This window comes from Mirounga angustirostris, unplaced genomic scaffold, assembly GCF_029215605.1.
Source record: "Mirounga angustirostris isolate CCGP_5_RB_7025 unplaced genomic scaffold, mMirAng1.0.hap1 SCAF_5, whole genome shotgun sequence".
NCBI lineage: Eukaryota > Metazoa > Chordata > Mammalia > Carnivora > Phocidae > Mirounga > Mirounga angustirostris.
This window is the reverse complement of record NW_026991713.1, coordinates 127622827-127644667: the sequence shown is the minus strand read 5'-3', so window position 1 is coordinate 127644667 and position 21841 is coordinate 127622827. Positions and strand designations below refer to the sequence as shown.

General features: G+C 39.7%; 1 protein-coding gene and 1 pseudogene across 1 annotated transcript in view; one reads left to right on the top strand and one right to left on the bottom strand.

Annotated features, from left to right (window-relative positions):
* The window catches only part of CCDC3 (coiled-coil domain containing 3), a 124342-nt gene that overhangs the window by 24508 nt on the left and 77993 nt on the right, over positions 1 to 21841 (bottom strand). The window lies entirely within an intron of this gene.
* On the top strand, positions 7739 to 8727 carry LOC123844225 (peptidyl-prolyl cis-trans isomerase D-like; annotated as a pseudogene).

Here is a 21841-nt window from a genome sequence, read left to right as displayed (position 1 = left end):
CCTAAGAGGAAAGTATATAGCAATACAAGCCTTTCTCAAGAAACAAGAAAGGTCTCAAGTACACAACCTAACCCTCCACCTAAAGGAGCTGGAGAAAGAACAGCAAATAAAGCCTAAACCCAGCAGGAGAAGAGAAATCATAAAGATCAGAGCAGAAATCAATGAAATAGAAACTAAAAGAACAGTAGAACAGATCAACGAAACTAGGAGCTGGTTCTTTGAAAGAATTAACAAGATTGATAAACCCCTGGCCAGACTTATCAAAAAGAAAAGAGAAATGACCCAAATCAACAAAATCATGAATGAAAGAGGAGAGATCACAACCAACACTAAAGAAATACAAACAATTATAAGAACATATTATGAGCAACTCTATGCCAGCAAATTCGATAACCTGGAAGAAATGGATGCATTCCTAGAGACATATCAACTACCAAAACTGAACCAGGAAGAAATAGGAAACCTGAACAGACCTATAACCACTAAGGAAATTGAAGCAGTCATCAAAAATCTCCCAAAAAACAAAAGCCCAGGGCCAGATGGTTTCCCAGGGGAATTCTACCAAACATTTAAAGAAGAATTAATACCTATTCTTCTGAAACTGTTCCAAAAAATAGAAATGGAAGGAAAACTTCCAAATTCATTTTATGAGGCCAGCATTACCTTGATCCCAAAACCAGACAAAGACCCCATCAAAAAGGAGAATTACAGACCAATATCCCTGATGAACATGGATGCAAAAATTCTCACAAAAATATTAGCCAATAGGATCCAACAGTACATTAAGAGGATTATTCACCACGGCCAAGTGGGATTTATTCCTGGGCTGCAAGGTTGGTTCAACATCCGCAAATCAATCAACGTGATACAATACATTAACAAAAGAAAGAACAAGAATCATATGATCCTCTCAATAGATGCAGAAAAAGCATTTGACAAAGTACAGCATCCTTTCTTGATTCAAAACTCTTCAGAGTATAGGCATAGAGGGTACATACCTCAATATCATAAAGGCCATCTATGAAAAACCTACAGCGAATATCATTCTCAATGGGGAAAATCTGAGAGCTTTCCCCCTAAGGTCAGGAACACGGCAGGGATGTCCACTATCACCACTGCTATTCAACATAGTATTGGAAGTCCTAGCCACAGCAATCAGACAACAAAAAGAAATAAAAGGCATCCAAATCGGCAAAGAAGAAGTCAAACTCTCACTCTTTGCAGATGATATGATACTTTATGTGGAAAACCCCAAAGACTCCAGCCCAAAACTGCTAGAGCTCATACAGGAATTCAGTCAAGTGGCAGGATATAAAATCAATGCACAGAAATCAGTGGCATTCCTATACACCAGCAACAAGACAGAAGAAAGAGAAATTAAGGAGTCGATCCCATTTACAATTGCACCCAAAACCATAAGATACCTAGGAATAAATCTAACCAAAGAGACAAAGGATCTGTACTCAGAAAACTATAAAATACTCATGAAAGAAATTGAGGAAGACACAAAGAAATGGAAAAACATTCCATGCTCATGGATTGGAAGAACAAATATTGTGAAGATGTCAATGCTACCTAGAGCAATCTACACATTCAATGCAATCCCCATCAAAATACCATCCACTTTCTTTAAAGAAATGGAACAAATAATCCTAAAATTTATATGGAACCAGAAAAGACCCTGCATAGCCAGAGGAATGTTGAAAAAGAAGGGCAAAGCTGGCGGCATCACAATTCTGGACTTCCAGCTCCATTACAAAGCTGTCATCATCAAGACAGCATGGTACTGGCACAAAAACAGACATATAGATCAATGGAACAGAATAGAGAGCCCAGAAATGGACCCTCAACTCTACGGTCAACTAATCTTCGACAAAGCAGGAAAGAATGTCCAATGGAAAAAAGACAGTCTCTTCAACAAATGGTGTTGGGAAAATTGGATAGCCACATGCAGAAGAATGAAATTGGACCATTTCCTTACACCACACACAAAAATAGACTTCAAATGGTTGAAAGACCTCAATGTGAGACAGGAGTCCATCAAAATCCTAAAGGAGAACACAGGCAGCAACCTCTTCGACCTCAGCCACAGCAACTTCTTCCTAGACACATCGCCAAAGGCAAGGGAAGCAAGGGCAAGAATGAACTATTGGGACTTCATCAAGATAAAAAGCTTTTGCAAAGCAAAGGAAACAGTCAACAAAATCAAAAGACAACTGACAGAATGGGAGAAGATATTTGCAAATGACATATCAGATAAAGGGCTAGTATCCAAAATCTATAAAGAACTCATCAAACTCAACACCCAAAGAACAAAGAATCCAATCAAGAAATGGGCAGAAGACATGAACAGACATTTTTCCAAAGAAGACATCCAAATGGCCAACAGACACATGAAAAAGTGCTCAATATCGCTCGGCATCAGGGAAATCCAATCAAAACCCCAATGAGATACCACCTCACACCAGTCAGAATGGCTAAAATTAACAAGTCAGGAAACGACAGATGTTGGCGGGGATGCGGAGAAAGGGGAACCCTCCTACACTGTTGGTGGGAATGCAAGCTGGTGCAGCCACTCTGGAAAACAGTAGGGAGGTTCCTCAAAAAGTTGAAAATAGAGCTACCATATGATCCAGCAATCGCACTACTGGGTATTTACCCCAAAGATACAAAAGTAGGGATCCGAAAGGGTACATGCACCCCGATGTTTATATCAGCAATGTCCACAATAGCCAAACTGTGGAAAGAGCCAAGATGTCCATCGACAGATGAATGGATAAAGAAGATGTGGTATATATACACAATGGAATATTATGCAGTCATCAAAAGGAATGAGATCTTACCATTTGCAACGACGTGGATGGAACTGGAGGGTATTATGTTGAGCGAAATAAGTCAAACAGAGAAAGACATGTATCATATGACCTCACTGATATGAGGAATTCTTAATCGCAGGAAACAAACTGAGTGTTGCTGGAGTTGGGGGTGGGATGGGAGGGATGGGGTGACTGGGTGATAGACACGGGGGAGGGTATGTGCTCTGGTAAGCGCTGTGAATTGTGCAAGACTGTTGAATCTCAGATCTCTACCTCTGAAACAAATAATGCAATATATGTTAAGAAAAAAAAAAGAAGAAGAAGGTAGCAGGAGGGGAGGAATGAAGCAGGGGAAATCGGAGAGGTAGATGAACCATGAGAGACGATGGACTCTGAAAAACAAACTGAGGGTTCTAGAGGGGAGGGGGGTGGGAGGATGGGTTGGCCTGGTGATGGGTATTGAGGAGGGCACGTTCTGCATGGAGCACTCGGTGTTATGCACAAACAATGAATCATGGAACCCTACATCTAAAACTAATGATATAATGTATGGGGATTAACATAAGAATAAAAAAAAAAAACCATATGCCAACAAATTAGACAACCTGGAAGAAATAGATAAATTCCTAGAAACAAACTACCAAAACTGCAACAGTAAGAAATAGAAAGTTGGAAAAGACCAATAACTAGCGAAGAAATTCAATTCGTAATCAAAAAACTTCCAGGGGTGCCTAGGTGGCTCAGTTGCTAAGCGTCTGCCTTCGGCCCAGGTCATGATCCCAGGGTCCTGGGATTGAGCCCCACATCGGGCTCCCTGCTCAGTGGGAAGCCTGCTTCTCCCGCTCTTACTCCCCCTGCCTGTGTTCCCTCTCTTGCTGTGTCTCTGTCAAATAAATAAATAAAATCTTAAAAACAAAAACAAAACAAAACAAAAAAACTTCCAAACAAAAGTCCAGGACCAGATGGCTTCAAAGGTGAATCCTACCAAACACTTAAAGAAGACTTAATACCTATCCTTCTCAAACTATTCCTAAAAATAGAAAAGGAGAGGAAACTTCCAAATTCATTCTATGAGGCCAGCATTACCCTGATACCAAAACCAGATAAAGACACCACTCAAAAGGAGAAGTATAGGCCACTGTCTCTGATGAACATAAATGCAAAAATCCTCAACAAGGGCACCAGGGTGGCTCAGTCAGGTAAGTGTCCAACTCTTGGTTTCAGTGTAGGTCATGTTCTCAGGGTCAGGAGATTGAGCCCTGCATCCATGTTCAGCATAGTCTGCTTGAGACTCTTTCTCCCTCTGCCCCTACCCCTCACCTCAAATAAATATATTTTTTAAAATTCTCAACAAAATATTAGCAAACCAAATGCATACCTTAAAAAAATCATTCACCAAGATCAAGTGGGATTCATTCCTGGGTTGCAAGCATGGTTCAATATTTGCAAATCAATGTGATACATCACATCAGTAAGAGAAAGAATAAGAACCATATGATCATTTCAATAGATGTGGAAAAACATCTGGCACAGTACAACATCCATTCATGGTAAAAACCCTCAACAACAAAGTAGGTTTAGAGGGAACATACCTCAAGATTATAAAGGCCCTATATGAACAACCCACAGCTAATACCATCCTCAATGGGGAAAAAGTGACCTACCCTAAGGTTAGGAACAAGACAGGAATGTCCACTCTCACTACTTTTATTCAACATAGTATTGGAAGTCCTAGCCACAGCAATCAGACAACAAAAAGGAGTAAGAAGCGTCCAAATCAGCAAAGTAGTAAAGCTTTAACTATTTGCAGATGACATGATACTATATATAGAAAACCCAAGACGTCACCAAAAAACTGCTAGAACTGAAGTCACATGATACAAAATCAATGTACAGAAATCTGTTGCATTTCTATACACCAATAATGAAGCAGCAGAAAGAGAAATCAAGCAATCATGCCATTTTCAAGCATACCAAAAACACCAGGACACCTAGGAATAAACCTAACCAAACCTATACTCTGAAAACTATAAAATACTGATGAAAGAAATTGAAGAGAACACAAAGAAATGGAAAGACATTCTGTGCTCATGGACCGGAAGAACAAATATTATTAAAACGTCTATGCTACCCAAAGCAATCTACACATTTAATGCAATTCCTATTGAAATGCCAACATTTTTCACAGAGCTGGAACAAACAATCCTAAAATGTGTGTGGAACCACAAAAGTTTCCCCGAATAGCCAAAGCAACCTTGAAAAAGAAAAGCAAAGCTGGAGAGGTCACAATTCCAGACTTCCAGTTCTGTTACAAAATTGTAGTCATCAAAAGAGTTTGACACTGGCACAAAACTGGCACAAAAACATAGGTCAGTGGAACAGAATAGAGACTCCAGAAATGGACCCTCAACATTATGGTCAACTAATCTTTGACGAAGCAGGAAAGAATATCCAATGGGAAAAAGACTGTCTCTTCAACAAATGGTGCTGGGAAAACTAGACAACCACATGCAAAAGAATGAACTGGACCAGTTTCTTACACCATACTAAAAAATAAATTCAAAATGGATTAAAGATCTAAATGCAAAGCTGAAACCATAACAATCCTAGAAGAGAGCACAGGCAGTAACTTCTCTGATATTGGCCACAGCAACTTTTTTCTAGATAGGTCTCCTGAGGCAAGGGAAACAAAAGCAAAAATAAACTATTGGTACTACATCAAAATAAGAAGCTTCTGCACAACAAAGGAAACAACAAAACTAAAAGGTAACCAATGGAATGGGAGAAGATATTTGCAAATGACATATCTGATAAAGGGTTAGTATCCAAAATATATAAAGAACTGATAAAAATCTAACACCTCAAAAACAAATAATCCAGTTAAAAAATGGGCAGGAGACATGGTTAGACATTTATCCAAAGATGACATCCAGATGGCTAATAGATACATGAAAAACTGCTCAACATCACTCATCATCAGGGAAATACAAATCAAAACTATGATATCACCCCACAGCTGTCAGAATGGCTAAAGTCAACAACACAGGAAACAGCAGGTGTTGGCAAGGATGTGGAGAAAAAGGAACCCTCTTGCACTGTTGGTGGGAATGCAAACTGGTGTAGCTACTTTGGAAAAAGTATGAAAGTTCCCCAAAATGTTAAAAATAGAACTACCTTATGATCCAGCAATCACACTATTCATACCCAAAGCATACAAGAACACTAATTCAAGGGGATACATGTACCCCTATGTTTATAGCAGCATTATTTATAGTAGCCAGAGATATGGAAACAGCCCAAGTGTCCATCAATTGATGAATGGATAAAGATGTGAGATAGATACATATATATTTATACATGTATATATAAATATATATATTATATATATAATATGTATAATTTAATATTATTCAGCCATGAAAATGAATGAAATTTTACCATTTGCAACAACATGGATGGCGCTAGAAAGTATTATGCTAAGTGAAATAAATCAATCAGAGAAGCACAAATACCATATGATTTTACTGATGTGCAATTTAAGAAAAAAAACAAGCAAAGGGAAGAAAAAGATTCAAACTAATAAGCAAACTCTTAACTATAAAGAACAAACTGATGGTTACCAGAAGGGAGGTGGGGGGGAGGGGCAGGAAATGTGTTAAACAGGTGATGTGGATTAAGGAGTGTACTTGTGAGAAGCATCTGGTGATGTATGCGATTGTTTAAGCACTCTATGTACACCTGAAACTAACAAAACACTATGTTAATTGGAATTAAAATAAAAGCTCAAGAGAATATTAAAAATGGATAGGTTAAAGAGACCTCTGTGACCTCATCAAGCATAATAACATTCCCATTCTAGGAGTACCAGGAGGAAAAGAGTGAGACAAAGGAGCAGAAAACCTTCTTTAGAAATAATAGCTACCATCTTCCCTAATCTGGAGAAGGAAACAGAAATCCAGATCCAGGAAACAGACCACCCCTAATAAGATGAATTCGGTGAGGTCCACACCAAGACACATAATAATTCAAATGACTAAGATTAAATGTAAAGACAGAAACTTAAAAGCAATAAAAGAAAAATAGTTATATACAAGGGAAACTCCCTGAGGCTATCACGTGATTTATCAGCAGAAACTTTTCAGGCCAGAAGACAGTGGCACAACATATTCAAAGTGCTGAAAGCAAAATACCTACAGCAAAGAATACCCTACCTGACAAGTTTATTTAATTGGGGAAGAAAAGGCCATAACTAGAAGAAATTTACAAAAGGAAAAAATTTCACAGGAAAAAGCAAACACATAGAAAAAATAATAATTACTTATAAAGGCAGTATGGAGATGAACTAGGATATTTTCTCTACAAAAATTATTCAAGAGATACACAAAGTAAAAAGATGTAAAGTGTGACATATACATAAAATGTAGAGGTGGCAGTAAAAATTGGGTGCTTTTAGAATGGGTTCAAACTTAAGTGACCAGCAACTTAACATAGACTGCTATGCACATAAGATGTTATATATGAACCAGAGGGTAACCACAAACCAAAAACCTGTAACAGATACAAAAAATAAATAAATAAATAAAGAGAAAGGAAATACAGGAGCCACCCATAACTGTAAAGGAAACCATCAACCCACAAAGTAGGAGAGCAAAAGAGAAAGAAACAGATTTACAAAACAACCAGAAAACAATGAACAAAATGGCAATCAGTATATATTTATCAATAATTATTTTAAATATAAATGGACTCAAGATATATGTGACCAAATGGATTTAAAAAACAAGACCCATCTATATGCTGCCTATGTGAAACCTCACCTCACACCTAAAGATACATACAGACTGAAAGTAAAGGGATGAAAAAAGAGCTGCCTGTCGTCCACAAGGTTCTCTGTTCACTCCCAAGCACATCTACAATTCAAAATGTCACACCCATCCCCCCAAACTAAGCCCTCCAACCCCAGTAACCCCAGAGTCTTCTTTGATGTGGACATTGGAGGGGAGCGAGTTGGCTGAATTGTCTCACAATTGTTTGCAGATATTGTACCCAAAACTGCAGAAAATTTTCATGCATTCTGTACAGGAGAAAAAGGCATTGGACCCACCACTGGGAAACCTCTCCATTTCCAAGGATGCCCTTTCCATCAAATTATTAAGAAATTTATGATTCAGGGTGGCGACTTCTCAAATCAAAATGGGACAGGTGGAGAAAGTATTTATGGTAAAAAAAAATTTGAAGATGAAAATTTCTATTATCAGCATGATCAGGAAGTTTTATTGAGCATGGCAAATGCAGGCTGCAATACAAATGGTTCTCAGATCTTTATCACAACCATGCTGACTTGTCACATGGATGGGAAATGTGGTATTTGGCCAAGTAATTAAAGGAATGGGTGTGGCAAGAGTACTGGAAAATGTAGAAGTGAAAGGTGAAAAACCTGCAAAAGTAAATAAAATTTTATTAACAACAGAAGCCATAAAAAATATTGGAAATACTTTTTTTTCAGATCTCAGAACTGGGAGATGGCTATTAAAAAATACACAAAAGTTTTAAGATATGTGGAAGGTTCAAAGGTTGTTATCAAGCCAGCAGATAGATTCAAGCTACAACCTATAGCTTTAAGCTGCATGCTGAATATTGGTTCTTATAAACTGAACATGTCAAATTGGCACAAAGCAATCAACAGTTGTTTGGAGGCTCTTGAAATAGACCCATCCAATACCAAAGCATTGTACCATAGAGCTCAACAATGGCAAGGATTAAAAGAATATGATCAAACATTGGCTGATCTTAAGAAAGCTCAGGAGAGATAGCACCGAAAGATAAAGCTATCCAGGCAGAACTGCTGAAAGTCAAACAAAAGATAAAGGCACAAAAAGAGAAGGCAACATATGCAAAAATATTTGCCTAATAAGAAATTCAGGTTTCCTTAAATATGCATTGATTCTTGTATAAGAATATTTACAGGTCTTTGTCTGTTATATATGCTCTCTGATGTGTTTCCTTTGATACTTTAGTTTCCTATTGTTTACAGTTTAGAAATAGTGAGAAGAGTTCACTCAATAAAACAATGTTACAAAATACAGTGAAGTTTATTTTTTAAATGGCTATCTGCATTCATCACAAAGAATAATGGTGTCCAACCTGTTTCTAAACTCCTAAAGATACATCTTGTTGAATAAACAGATTAAAGCTTAAAAAAAATATAAAGGGATAAAAAAAAAAAAACTTTCATGTAAATGGAAGCAAAAAGAAAAAAACAGGTAACAATACTTATATCAGAGAAAAATTGACTTTAGAACAAAGACTGAAAGGAGACAGAAAAGGTCATTACATAATGATAAAGGGATCAGTCCAATAAGAAGATATAACCATTGTAAATATCTAAGGACCCAACATAGGAGCACCTAAATATATAAAGTAAATACTAACAGACATGAAGGGAGAAATTAACAATAATACAATAGGACACTTTAACATCCAACTTAACATCAGTGGATAGATCATCCAGACAGAATATCAGTAAGGAATCAGTGGCTTTGAATGACACATTAGACCAGATGGACTTAACAGATATATACAGAATGTTCCACCCCCAAACAGCAGAAACACATTCTTTCAAGTGCCGATGGCAGATTCTCCAGGATAGATTACATGTTAGGGCCACAAAACAAGTCTCAGTAAAACTTAAGATTGAAATCATAGCAAACATTTTTTCTGACCACAATGGGATGAAACTAGAAATCAATTATATAGGAAAGAAAAACTGGAAGAAACAAACACATGGAGACTAAACATGTTACTAAACAATCAGTGGGTCAATAAAGAAATTAAAGGTTAAATCAAGAAATTCCTGGAGACAAAATGGAAACCAATGGCCCAAAACCTCTGGGATGCAACAAAAGCAGTTCTAAGAAAGAAGTTTATAATGATACAGGCTTACCTCAAGAAACAAGAAAAATCTTTAAAAAAAAATCTGACCTTACACCTAAAGTAACTAGAAAAAAAAAAAAAAGAACAGAGCCAAAGTTAGAAAGAAGAAAATAACAACAATTAGAGTAGAAATAAATGAAAGAGAAAAAAAAAAAACCACACACACACACAAAAAACCAACAACTGGGGCACCTGGGTGGCTCAGTTGGTTAAGCGTCTGCCTTCCGCTCAGGTCATGATCCTGGAGTCTCAGAATCAGGACTGAGCCCCGCATCAGGCTCCCTGCTCAGCGGGGAGTCTGCTTCTCCCTCTGCCCCTCACCTTGCTTGTGCTCTCTCTCTCAAATAATATCTTTTTTTTTTTTTATTTGAGAGAGAGAATGAGAGAGAGAGAGCACGAGAGAGGGAGAGGCAGACTCCCCACTGAGCAGGGAGCCTGACGTGAGACTCGATCCTGGGGCTCCAGGATCATGACCTGAGCCGAAGGCAGTCGCTTAACCAACTGAGCCACCCAGGCGCCCTCAAATAATATCTTTAAAACAACGACAACACTATAAAATATCAATGAGATTAAGACCTGGTTCTGTGCAAAGATAAATTTGATAAACCTTTAGCCAGACCAATCAAGAAAAAAAAAGAATGGACTCAATCAAAAATGAAACAGTAGTTAAAATTGGTATCATAAAATACAAAAGATTCTAAGAGATTAGTATAAAAATTATATGCCAACAAACTGGACAACCTAGGATAAATGGATAAATTCTTAGAAACATAAAATCTTCCGAGACTGAATCAGGAAGAAACAGAAAATCTGAACAGACTAATTATTAATAACAGAATTCAATGGATAATCAAAAAGTTCCAGACCAGATGGCTTCACATGTGAATTCTATCAACATTTAAAGGATACTTAATACCTATCTTTCTCAAACTGTTCCAAAAAGTGTAAGAAATAGAAAAGCTATCCACAAGGCCAGCATTCCACAAGGCCAGCATTACCCTGATACAATCCATAAGGCCAGCATTACCCTGATACCAAAAGAAGACAAAGACACTCCAAAAAAAAACCGCGCACACACACATACACATAATAATTAGACCAATATCCCTGATGAACGTAGATGCAAAAATCCTCAACAAAATATTAGCAAACCACATTCAACAATATATTAAAAGGTTCATTCACTATAATCAAGTGAGATTTATTTCAGGGATATAAGGATGGTTCAATAAATCCAAATCAACCAATGTGATAGATCACATTAACAAAATGCAGGATAAAAACCGTATGATCATTTCAATACATGCAGAAAAAGCATTGGACAAAATTCACTATCTCATCCTAATAAAAACCCTCAAGAAAATAGGTAGAGAAAAAACATACCTCAACACAATAAAGGCTATATATGACATACACACAGCTAACATCAAACTGAATGGTGAAAGCTGAAAGGTTTTTCCCTAAGATCACAAATAAGACAAGGATGTCCACGCTTAACATAGTAATGGAACTTTAATTCAACATAGTACAGGAAATTCTAACTATTACAGTCAGACAAGAAAAACAAAAGATATCCAAATTGGTAAGGAAGAAGTGTTTCTCTCTGTTTGCAGAGGACATGATACTATAAATAGAAAACCTTAAAATTCCACCAAAAAATGATTAGATCTTATAAATCCATAAAGTTGCAGGATACAAAATCAATACATGAAATCTGTTGTGTTCTGGTACACTAATAATGAAATAGCAGAAAGGGAAATAAAGAAAACAATCCCATTTTCAACTGCATCAAAGAAAATAAAATACCTAGAAATAAATTTAACCAATTAGGTGGGAGGATGCTTTATTCTGAAAACTATGACACTGATAAAAGAAATCAAAAGTGACACAAATACATATACTATACTCATGGACTGGAAGAATATTATTGAAATGCCCATACTATCCAGAGTAATCTATAGGCTCAATGCAATCCCTATCAAAATACAAATAGTGTTGGGGCGCCTGGGTGGCTCAGTCAGTTAGGCATCCAACTCTTGATTTCTGCTCAGGTCATGATCTCAGGGTGTTGGGATTGAGCCCCAAGTCAGGATCTGCATTCACCACAGAGTGTGCTTGAGACTCTCTCTTCCTCTCCCTTTGTCACCGCTCTCAAATAAATAAATAAATCTTTAAAAAAATACAAGTAGTGGTTTTCACAGAACTAGAACCAAAAAAATCCTAAAATTTGTATGGAACCAGAGAAGACCCCAACTAGGCAAAGCAATCTTGAGAAAAAACAAACCTGGAGGTTTCATAATACCAGATTTCAGGAAATACTACAAAGCTATAGTAATCAAAACAGTATGGTACTGGCACAAAAATAGATCAATAGAACAGAATTGAGAGCCCAGAAATAAATTAATTGACCATATATGTATAGGTTTATGACAAAAGAAACAAGAATATACAACTGGGGAAAAACAATCTCTTTATTTAATGGTGCTAGGAAAACTGGACAGCTATATGCGTAAGAAAATCTCTAAATGAATTACAGGCCTAAATATGAGACCTGAAAAACTCCTAAAAAAAAAAAACAAAAACTGCATAGGCAGTAATCTCTTGGACCTTGGCAATTATTTTCTTGGATCTACCTTCTCAGCCAAGGGAAATAAAAGCAGAAACAAACAATTGTGATTACAACAAACTAAGAAGCTTTTGCACAGCAAAGGAAACCATGAACAAGATAAAAAGGTGATCTAAAAAAAAAAAAAAGATAAGAAGGCGATCTACCAAATGGATGAAAATGTTTGCAAATGATGTTATCTGATGAGGGGTTAATATCCAAAATATATCAAGAACTTATTCAACTCAACACCAAAAAAAAAAAAATCCAACTTAAAAATGGGTAGAGGATTTGAATAAATATAGATAACTGGTGGTTGCCAAAGGGGAGGTGGTGGAGGATGGGCAAAATTGGTGGAGGATTAAGTGGTACAAACTTCCAATTATAAGTCACAAGGATTAAAAGTACAACATAGGAAATAGTCAATAATATTGCAATACACCTATCATGTGATTTCATAATATATATAATCGTTGAAACACTATGTTGTATGCGTGAAATATTATACATCAACTATACTTCAATTAAAACTTTTATAAATTGAAAAAAAGCAAAGCCAACCTATGGAATAGGAGAAAATATTTGGAAATTATTTATCCAATAAGGGGTTAATAACCAAAATATATAAAGAACTCCTACAACTCAATAGCAAAAAGGCAATTTTATTAAAAAATGGACAGAGGATCTGAATAGACATTTTTCCAAAGAAGATGGCCAACAGGTACATGAAAAGGTGCTTAACATCACTATTCATCAGGGAAATGCAAATCAAAACCACAAGGAGATATCCCCTCACACCTGTTAGAATGGTTATTTTCCAAAAGACAAAAGATAACAACTGTTGGTGACGATGTGGAGAGAAGGGAACCCTTGTGCACTTATAGTGGGAATATAAATTGGTACAGCCACCATGGAAAACAGTACAGAGGTTACTCAAAAAATTAAAAATAGAACTACTATATGACCCAACAATTCCCCTTCTGTGTATATATAGATAAGAAATAAAAACAGTCTTAAAGAGGTATCTTCATTCACATGTTTATTGCACCATTAGTCAAAATAGTCAACATATGAAAACTACCTAAGTGTCCATCAAAGGATGAATGGGTAAAGATGTGATACACATACACAATGGATTATTATTCTCGCTGTGAGAAAGGAAATCCAGCAATCTGTGACAATATGGATGGACCTTGAAGGCACTATGCTAAGTGAAATAAATCAGAGAAAGACAAGTCCTGTATGATATAACTTATATATGGAATATAAAAAAGCTAAATTGAGAAACAGAATAGAATAGTGGTTACCAGGGGCTGAGAGGTTGGGGAAATGGGGAGGTGTTGTCAAAAGTTACAAGCTTCCAGTTATTAGATAATAAGTTATAGAAATCTAATGTAAAGATGGTAATTTTAGTTAATGATACTGTATTATATACTTGAAAGTTGCTAAGAGGGTAGATCTTTTTTTTTTTTTTTAAGATTTTACTTATTTATTTGACACAGAGAGAGTGACAGCGAGAGAGAGACAGAGAGCAAGCACAGGCAGAGGGAATGGCAGGCAAGGGAGAAGCAGACTCCCCGCTGAGCAAGGAGCCTGATGTGGGGCTCGATCCCAGGACCCTGGGATCATGACCTGAGCCAAATGCAGCTGCTTAACCGACTGAGCCACCCAGGTGCCCCAAGAGGGTAGATCTTAAATGATCTCACTGCAAAAGAGAAGGGGTTATTACTAACGCTCAGGTGGTAATCATTTTGCAACATAAAGGTGTCAAATCAACATACTGTACACCTTAAACTTATATAATGTTTGATGCCAGTTATATCTCAGTAAAGCTGGAGGAGGGAGAAAATTGAAAGCAATCTAAAAATGCCCATCAAGAAAAGATGGTTCAGTAAGTTACGGTAAATCCATACAACAGAAACCTCTGCCATCTAAAAGAAAAAGGCAGCTGTATATGATTGGTACTATAGCAATATCAAGGTTATGTTATTATAAAATCAAGGCCCAGGGGCACCTGGGTGGCTCAGTTGGTTAAGCGACTGCCTTCGGCTCAGGTCATGATCCTGGAGTCCCGGGATTGAGTCCCATGTCGGGCTCCCTGCTCTCAGGGAGTCTGCTTCTCCCTCTGACCCTCCCCCCTCTCGTGTTCTCTCTCTCATTCTCTCTCTCTCAAATAAATAAATAAAATCTTTAAAAAAAAAAAAAATCAAGGCCCAGAACAGTGTGGATCTTGTGATACAAGAGTATAAAAATATGGTATCCATATCTGTCTATACTGAAGTATACATATACTGTGTCTGGAAGAAGACAGAAGAAACTCTTAAGGATGGCTGTGTCCAGGGAGCAAGAGGACAGGGGTGAGGAGGAGATTTTCACTGTGTATTCTTTCGTACTTCCAGAATTTTGTACTTTATGTTAGTATTCCCTTTACTGTTAAAAAAAAAAAAATCTTACCTCAAATCACTCTTCTCCCACCTATTCTACATGTCACCATTAAGACTTATGCCACCAAAGTAAGGCTTGAGCTGCAGTTTACTTCTACTTCGAAATCTCCGTCGAGCCCCCCCAAATACACTGCAGTATAGGGCAGTGGTGAACTGGCCAGCCTCTGAGGCCAGGCTACTCTGGTGAAAGTTCTGCCTCTTCTACTGATGAGTGGTGTGATCTTGAGCAAGCTTCTTAAACGCAAGGTGGTGGGATCTGTGCTATCGCAGCCAGACCCTGCTGACCCTACAGCCCTCCACTGAGTCTCTCCAGAAATCGCCCCTGCCTTCGGAGAGCCACCAGACCTGAGGTCGCACCTCCTTCCCGGGCACCCACATACAATGACTGGGTGACACAAGGGAATGAAGGGCAGGACCCTTGGAACATGGAACCTGGAACATGTCTGAAGGGAACTCAGCTTTAGAGCTCCCCACTGGGCAGGATTTGGCCTTTGCTAGACTGTACCGCAGTCCAGCTTCTGCTGCCCAATCCTGCTCTTCCCTCTCCTTCCCACCCCTTCTCCAGAAGCAACCTAAAAAAAATCTTCTCTTAAAAACAAACAACAACAAAAACAAACAAACAAACAAAACTTCTTGCATACTACTCTCAGCTCAGAGTCTGCTTGCCAGGGAACCCGGCCCGCCATACTTAGTTTCCTCACGTGTACAGTGGGATAGTGACAGTACCCGGCTTAGGCCTGTTTCAAGGATTTAATGAGTTTTACTTGTAAAGTGCTTAGAACCATACCCCCATGCTATGGTTTGAATGTTTGTATCCCCTCCAAAATTCCTATACTGAAATCCTAATGCCCAATGTGATAGTACTGGGAGGCGGGGCCTTTGGGGGTGATTAGGTCTTGGCAGCAGAACCCTCACGAATGGGAGTGATATCCTTATAAAAGTGGCCTGAGAACTCCCTCGCCCCTCCTGCCATGTGAGGCTATGACTAGAAATCTGTGACCCAAAAGAGGCTCCTCACCCAACCGGGCTGGTACCTTGATCTCAGACTTCCAGCCTCCAGAACCAAGAGAGATACATTTCTGTTGCTTATTCACCACCCAGTCTGTGGAATTTTGTTATGGCATTTCCAACAGACTAAGAACCCCCGGTATGGAGTAGATGCTTACTAGATGTTAGCCACTATTTTGAGATCAAGTTCAATCTCTTTAAATCCTTAACCTTTGCGATTGGACTCAGCCTACATCTCCCGTCTTACTTTTCATTCTTCTGTTCACACACTTTATGCCTAAAGCAACCTGGCTCCTGGTTGTCTTGCTTTTGTCTCATCTCTGCCATGTTCCTCCTTCCTCCTGGAGGGCTGGGCTCGCCCAGCCGTGGCTGGCAATCCTATAACCATTCTCCAGACCATCTCCATGCTACTTTGCACAGAGCCTCCAACCATACATAACGTCTGCACAGCACTCTCTAGGTATCCATACAGCACATGCCAAATATCATATGGCTCTGGCAGGATACTTAACTGTCCTGTCACATGACGAACTCAAGGCCTGCTTCAGCTTTGCCTTTGTAGCCTCATCATGCTGGTCATTTTAGGCAGACACTGAAAAATCTGAATCCAGTTCAGCATTCCCAAAATAGCTGTCATTTAATAAAAGTCTTTGGCCCCCTGGAGCTGCCAGTTAGCAAGGGGAAGACCACACATTCAACACTGCCCTCTTCTGGCCAAAATGAGCCCCTTGAAGACAAAAGAAGGTGGGCACAGGTGATGATGTCAGAGGACTTATTATTTATACAGACCAGACAGTTATCTGTATAACTTACTGAGGGTTTCCTATGGCCACATACTAGGCTAAGCACTTTATATCCACGCTCTCTTTAAATCATGTTCTTTCTATAAGGTACGGCAGATTCTTCAACCAAGAATAGGATCAAAGAGTCCAAGCAAATTCTATTAAAACAAGAGCACTGGGTTTTAACATGTTTGTTCAAATTCTAGGAGGACAGAATCCAATATTGTGTTGGAACATCACATCAAAGAGAAGGTTAAGTTCTATTTTATGACATTCTTCAAAAGCGGCATTTTAAAACAATAAATAAAAGCAGACATAGTGGGATGGAACAAGATCTGTCCTCTTGGTAGAACTTCAGTGATTACCACTAAGACATCAATATTCTGCAAGAGGCCAGGTGTTCCTTACTCTAGAGAGTTAGAGCAAGAGAAAGACCACATTGACAATGGCCTGAAGAAACCAAGATAGAACAAGGGGTCACTTGTGTGACAGGGGTAGTTAAGATGGGATGGACAAGATGATTGAAGTTCCTTAGTGAATATGTCAATCTTGATCCCCACAGCCTCTCCTTGATCTGGATAGGGTTTGAGTTGGAGCAGAAAGACAAAGGAGGGCTCTTGGTAACTTGTCCAATGTCACCAATCCAAGCTGTGACCCAGGACCCCCTCCCAGGCTGAAGGTCTTTCTGTCTGTGGAAACTGGGCTATGGCTGCAAGTAGAGACTAGACTCCCCACCCTGAGAATAGAGGCTAATCCTATAAAATAAGGAAGCTGCCTGAATCCTGCCCATCACCTCTTAAGGAAGCAAGAATTTCTACACAAGAGCTATGTTTTCAAAAACATGTGTTTCTTTAAGAAACTGTCCTTTCTCTGGGATGCTTTCCAAATGAAATTAATTTCTTTATAAATATGCTTTTATTTTTTTTAAAGATTTTATTTATTTATTTGACAGAGAGAGACAGCGAGAGAGGGAACACAAGCAGGCAGAGTGGGAGAGGGAGAAGCAGGCTTCCCGCTGAGCAGGGAGCCCCATGTGGGGCTTGATCCCAGGACCCTGGGATCATAACCTGAGCCGAAGGCAGATGCTTAACAACTGAGCCACCCAGGTGCCCCTATAAATATGCTTTTAAAAATATATAAAAAGATATATCATTTGCTCACTTAGCTTTGTGGTAGTTTTTGGTTAGCTGAGGAGGGGAAAGAACAAGTCAAGCTGAATTAGGTATTGCCACATTTTCTTTGAAGAACCACCAAAGAGAAACAAATGAGTCTATCAGGTGACCCCAAAACAATGGACTCCTAATCACCAGTGCTGATTGGCTGAGAATGGAGAAAGCCCTTGCCCAGCAGAGGTCTGAGCACCCCCAGCATTAGCCTATGGCAGGGATGTCTTTCTCTGGAAAACTCTACGTGGCCAATGGGGTGCCTGCTCCAGGGTGGATGAGCAGACTGTTGTGGGGGGGGGGGGGGCTATGCTCTTATTCTCAGTGAGACCAAAGGTTGGCTAAGATATCTCTTCTTCATCATTTCAAAATAACACCTTTTGAACTATAAAAGCAACACTTGTTTATTATAGAAAAACTTTTTAAAACCATGGGACCAAAAAAAGACAAAAATCATCTGTCGTTCTATTGTACAGAGATAGCCACTGTTGACATTTTAATGTATTTCTTCCTAGGATTGTTTCTGTGGGTATAGATAAATATTTAAACAGAGTTGGGATCATGCCACGTTAGACTTAGATCAAGCCACTGGGATCATACCATCAGTTCTAATTATTTCCCTTTGGCATTTTATCATAACTAGTTTCAGGACATTCATTTGCACACTGCTGTTGAGCATTTCAATGGGAGCTGGGGGAGAGTGAGTCAGGTGGTTGCGCCTAGCTACCATGAACTGCAAGACTGCTCACTAGTTGCTAATTCTCCTCTACCCTTAGGGCCACAGGCTGACAGGGAAGGATGCCAAAATGGGCCTCTCTGCATCTGTAAGGCTGAGTGATCTTAGTGTGGTCTTTTGGGTGGTCACCTATCTCCAATGACAGGACAAACCCGGGGAGCTTCTCACCTGTGCTTCTACCTAAAATCTTCCTATGTGTTCTCTGCTTTCCCTAGGAATATCAGGTGCTATGGGGAAGTTTCACAAGACTATGAAGATTAAGGAACTGTATCTATGTTACCATCTAGATTAACCACATAGAATCACCATAGAGAATCCATATACCATCAAGTCACTTCTAAATGATTTTAAATTTATTTATAAACAGTTTCAGCTTCTGTATGTGTGCTCGTTCCAACAAGAAGCATTTATTATACCATGCCTGGCAATATACGGTGTAAAGTTTTCCTGAATTATTCTGCGATATACCAATAAACTCTGTACGTAACTAAACAAAAAGACAGTGCATTAAAAATTACTATTTGATGGCAGCAGACATACCAAATACTCAGAGGATTCTTGCCTTCCACAGCTGCTTTCAATTTAAATAACCACCTATAAAGACAAGACAAAGTGTACTTTCTGAAATGTTAAAAATGAGGAAAGGCCAGTCCAAAAGAAACAACACAGACCGACAGCTTGCCTTTTTAACACTTTGTTCCTGTTTCGGGGATTCAGAAAAGAGAATGAGAAAAAGAAGGAGACAATTAAAATCTCAACCAGGGGTCAGCAAACTACGGGCCAGTGGACCAAATCAGGCCCCCTGCCTACTTTTGCGAATAAAGTTTTATTGGAACACAGCCACGTTCATTTGTTTACATATTGTCTGCAGCTACTTCTGTGCCACAGTAGCAGAGCTGAGTCATTGCAACACAGCCTGTATGGTGCAAAAAGCCTAAGATATTTATTATCTGGCCCTTTGCAGGAAAAGTTCCCCAGCCTTAATCTCCAGAGGGGCCCTGGGCAAATGGAGATGCAAAGAAAACAGCTGACAACTTGCATGGGTTTGGAGGGGAAACAGCCAGCAACCGAAGAATGAAGGGAGAGCCAAGGGACAGGAAAAACACCCGGTACCCGAATCCCACCCCCCCACCCCCCAAGATCCTCACTGCTCATACTCACCCTTCTCACACTACTTTCAGATCACTGATTTGTGATTACTACTCTGGGCTTTCAACAATCCCTGTCAAGGATCCTTTTCACTCCATCTACTGGACTGCTGCCAATTTCAAACCTCCAGGCAGAAATGAACAGAAGAGCTCTTTGCAGAATGATTAGCTAACTCTTTCCAAAATGCTTCCCTGGCGACCCTGGAAAGATAAGCTCTCTAGAACCTACCAATGTGCACTGATCAGGAATGTTCACTATCGGTATGGAGATCCGGGGATCAGATGGTCATGCAATTTGTCAGTTCTGGAAGTTTACATTGCGCTGTGTTTTCTGACCTAGTCAAGGGCAGAAGGAGGGATTCTTTCATTCTCTGGGTGATTCAGGAACCCTTGGGGGGCAGGGCATGTGGGTGAGCCTCAGCCCAAGTCCTCCAAGATCTCTTTGCCCTTGTCTTTGTTTCATCACTGTTTTAAACCCCTGAGAGACAGATGTGTGAGGAAGTGGGCAGCAGGGCCAAGTCCATGCAGAATGGTTTCCTGAATGATTCAGCACCAAAAGGCTGGATGATACCCAGGGCTACTGAAAAAAAAAAAAAAAAAACCTCCCAAGCCACGGAAATGACAACATGGCAGTTCTTCTGAGGACTCTCTGGAGAAACAACCTGAGATTCCTATGACTGTATTTGACTTGGCGTCTGGTTCTTTGCTCCACCCAAAGTCCAAAGAGTCGTCTCCCGTGCCAGGAGCCCAACAGATGGGAAAGCCAATGCCCCTGACAGGCTGGAAGATGAGGAAGTGAGGATACACAAGTGGGGTGTGGGGCAAGGCAGGGGTCAGGAGAGGGAGCTGGAGCAGGATCAGGCAGGCGCCCCTCCACCTGCCTCTCCCTACTCCCCCTTCCCCTCCCACCACTCTGCCCAGGCAAGCAGAAGGTGGCTAGTATCCTGGGTAGGAATGTGAGGATATGAATGCCTCCGCCATAGACTTACTTTGAAGATGAAATCAGGTAATATGTATACCACATTTGACATAGCACCTAGCATAAAGTGAACAATAAATAGAGCTTTTACTAGTATTATTCACCTATACTTGAGCTTTCCTCATCAAACTACCGCTCCTCCTTGGCCCGACTGGGCTCCCTTCCATAGCTATGCCTTTGCACATGTAGTTCCTTCTGCATGGAAAATCTCCACCAACCCACTCCTCACACTTTTATCCTACTGATAGAATTCTTCTGCTTCTCCAAGTCTCAGTTCAAGAGTTACCTCCTTGGTGAAGCCTTCCCTGATTCCTCCAGGCGGAGCCCTGTCACCATTCCTTGATTCCATTGTCAAGTTTATCCCATTGTGCCCTCTGGGCAAGTCCAACTTTCTCCTCAGACCATGAGCCCCTCAAGTACAATGGTTCTAGCTTCTCATCTTTGTATCCAGCACTTCAGCACACAGCAAGCACTTAATAAAGGAAGGGAAGGATGCAGATTGAAAAAGAATCAAGTTCAATGACCTTAAAAGGGTGAAACAGAGAAGCAGAAGCTACCTTTTGAAAGTGGGTGCTGAGTTCACCTCGATCCTTCCTAAGTCCTGATTCTTAAGAAGAAAGTCGGTTTTGACTACCTGTTCTGGGATGATCAGGAACTGGCTTTAGGGATTGCTGAAATCTGTGCATTTCACTTTTCTGATACTCTCCCCATCCACCCAGTTGGCTGGGTTATTTTCTATATGCCCATACCAAATGCCACAAAAGTTGAAGAACAGGAAGGACAAAAGACCGGGAGTTTTAAGGAGTGACGCTGAGTTCCAGGACACCCAGGTTAATGCAGGAGATGGGATACCATTTCAGAAGCTGGCTCCAGAGAACAGCCATGGCTGGGTGGGGACTGGAGGGGCACAGGGTCTTAGAGAACCAGGGCTTAAGGCCCCCACTGACCCTAATCAAAACCAGGAACATCTGTGCTACCTTGTGTCACTAGCTGCCATCATGAAAGGGTAACTTTATAGGTTCAGTTCAGTTACAGAGAAGTAAAGTTCTAGCTTGAGATAAACTCACTACAAACGGTTGCCCCAAGTAAGGTTTACAAAGGGCTTCTCAACTCATGAGATGCTCGCATGGGGACAAAGGGATTTTTTTTTTTATTATTTTGGCCAGATAAAGTTCAGAAATGCTGCATATGTCGTCTCTCTTTGATGTAATACTCACTAACCTATCA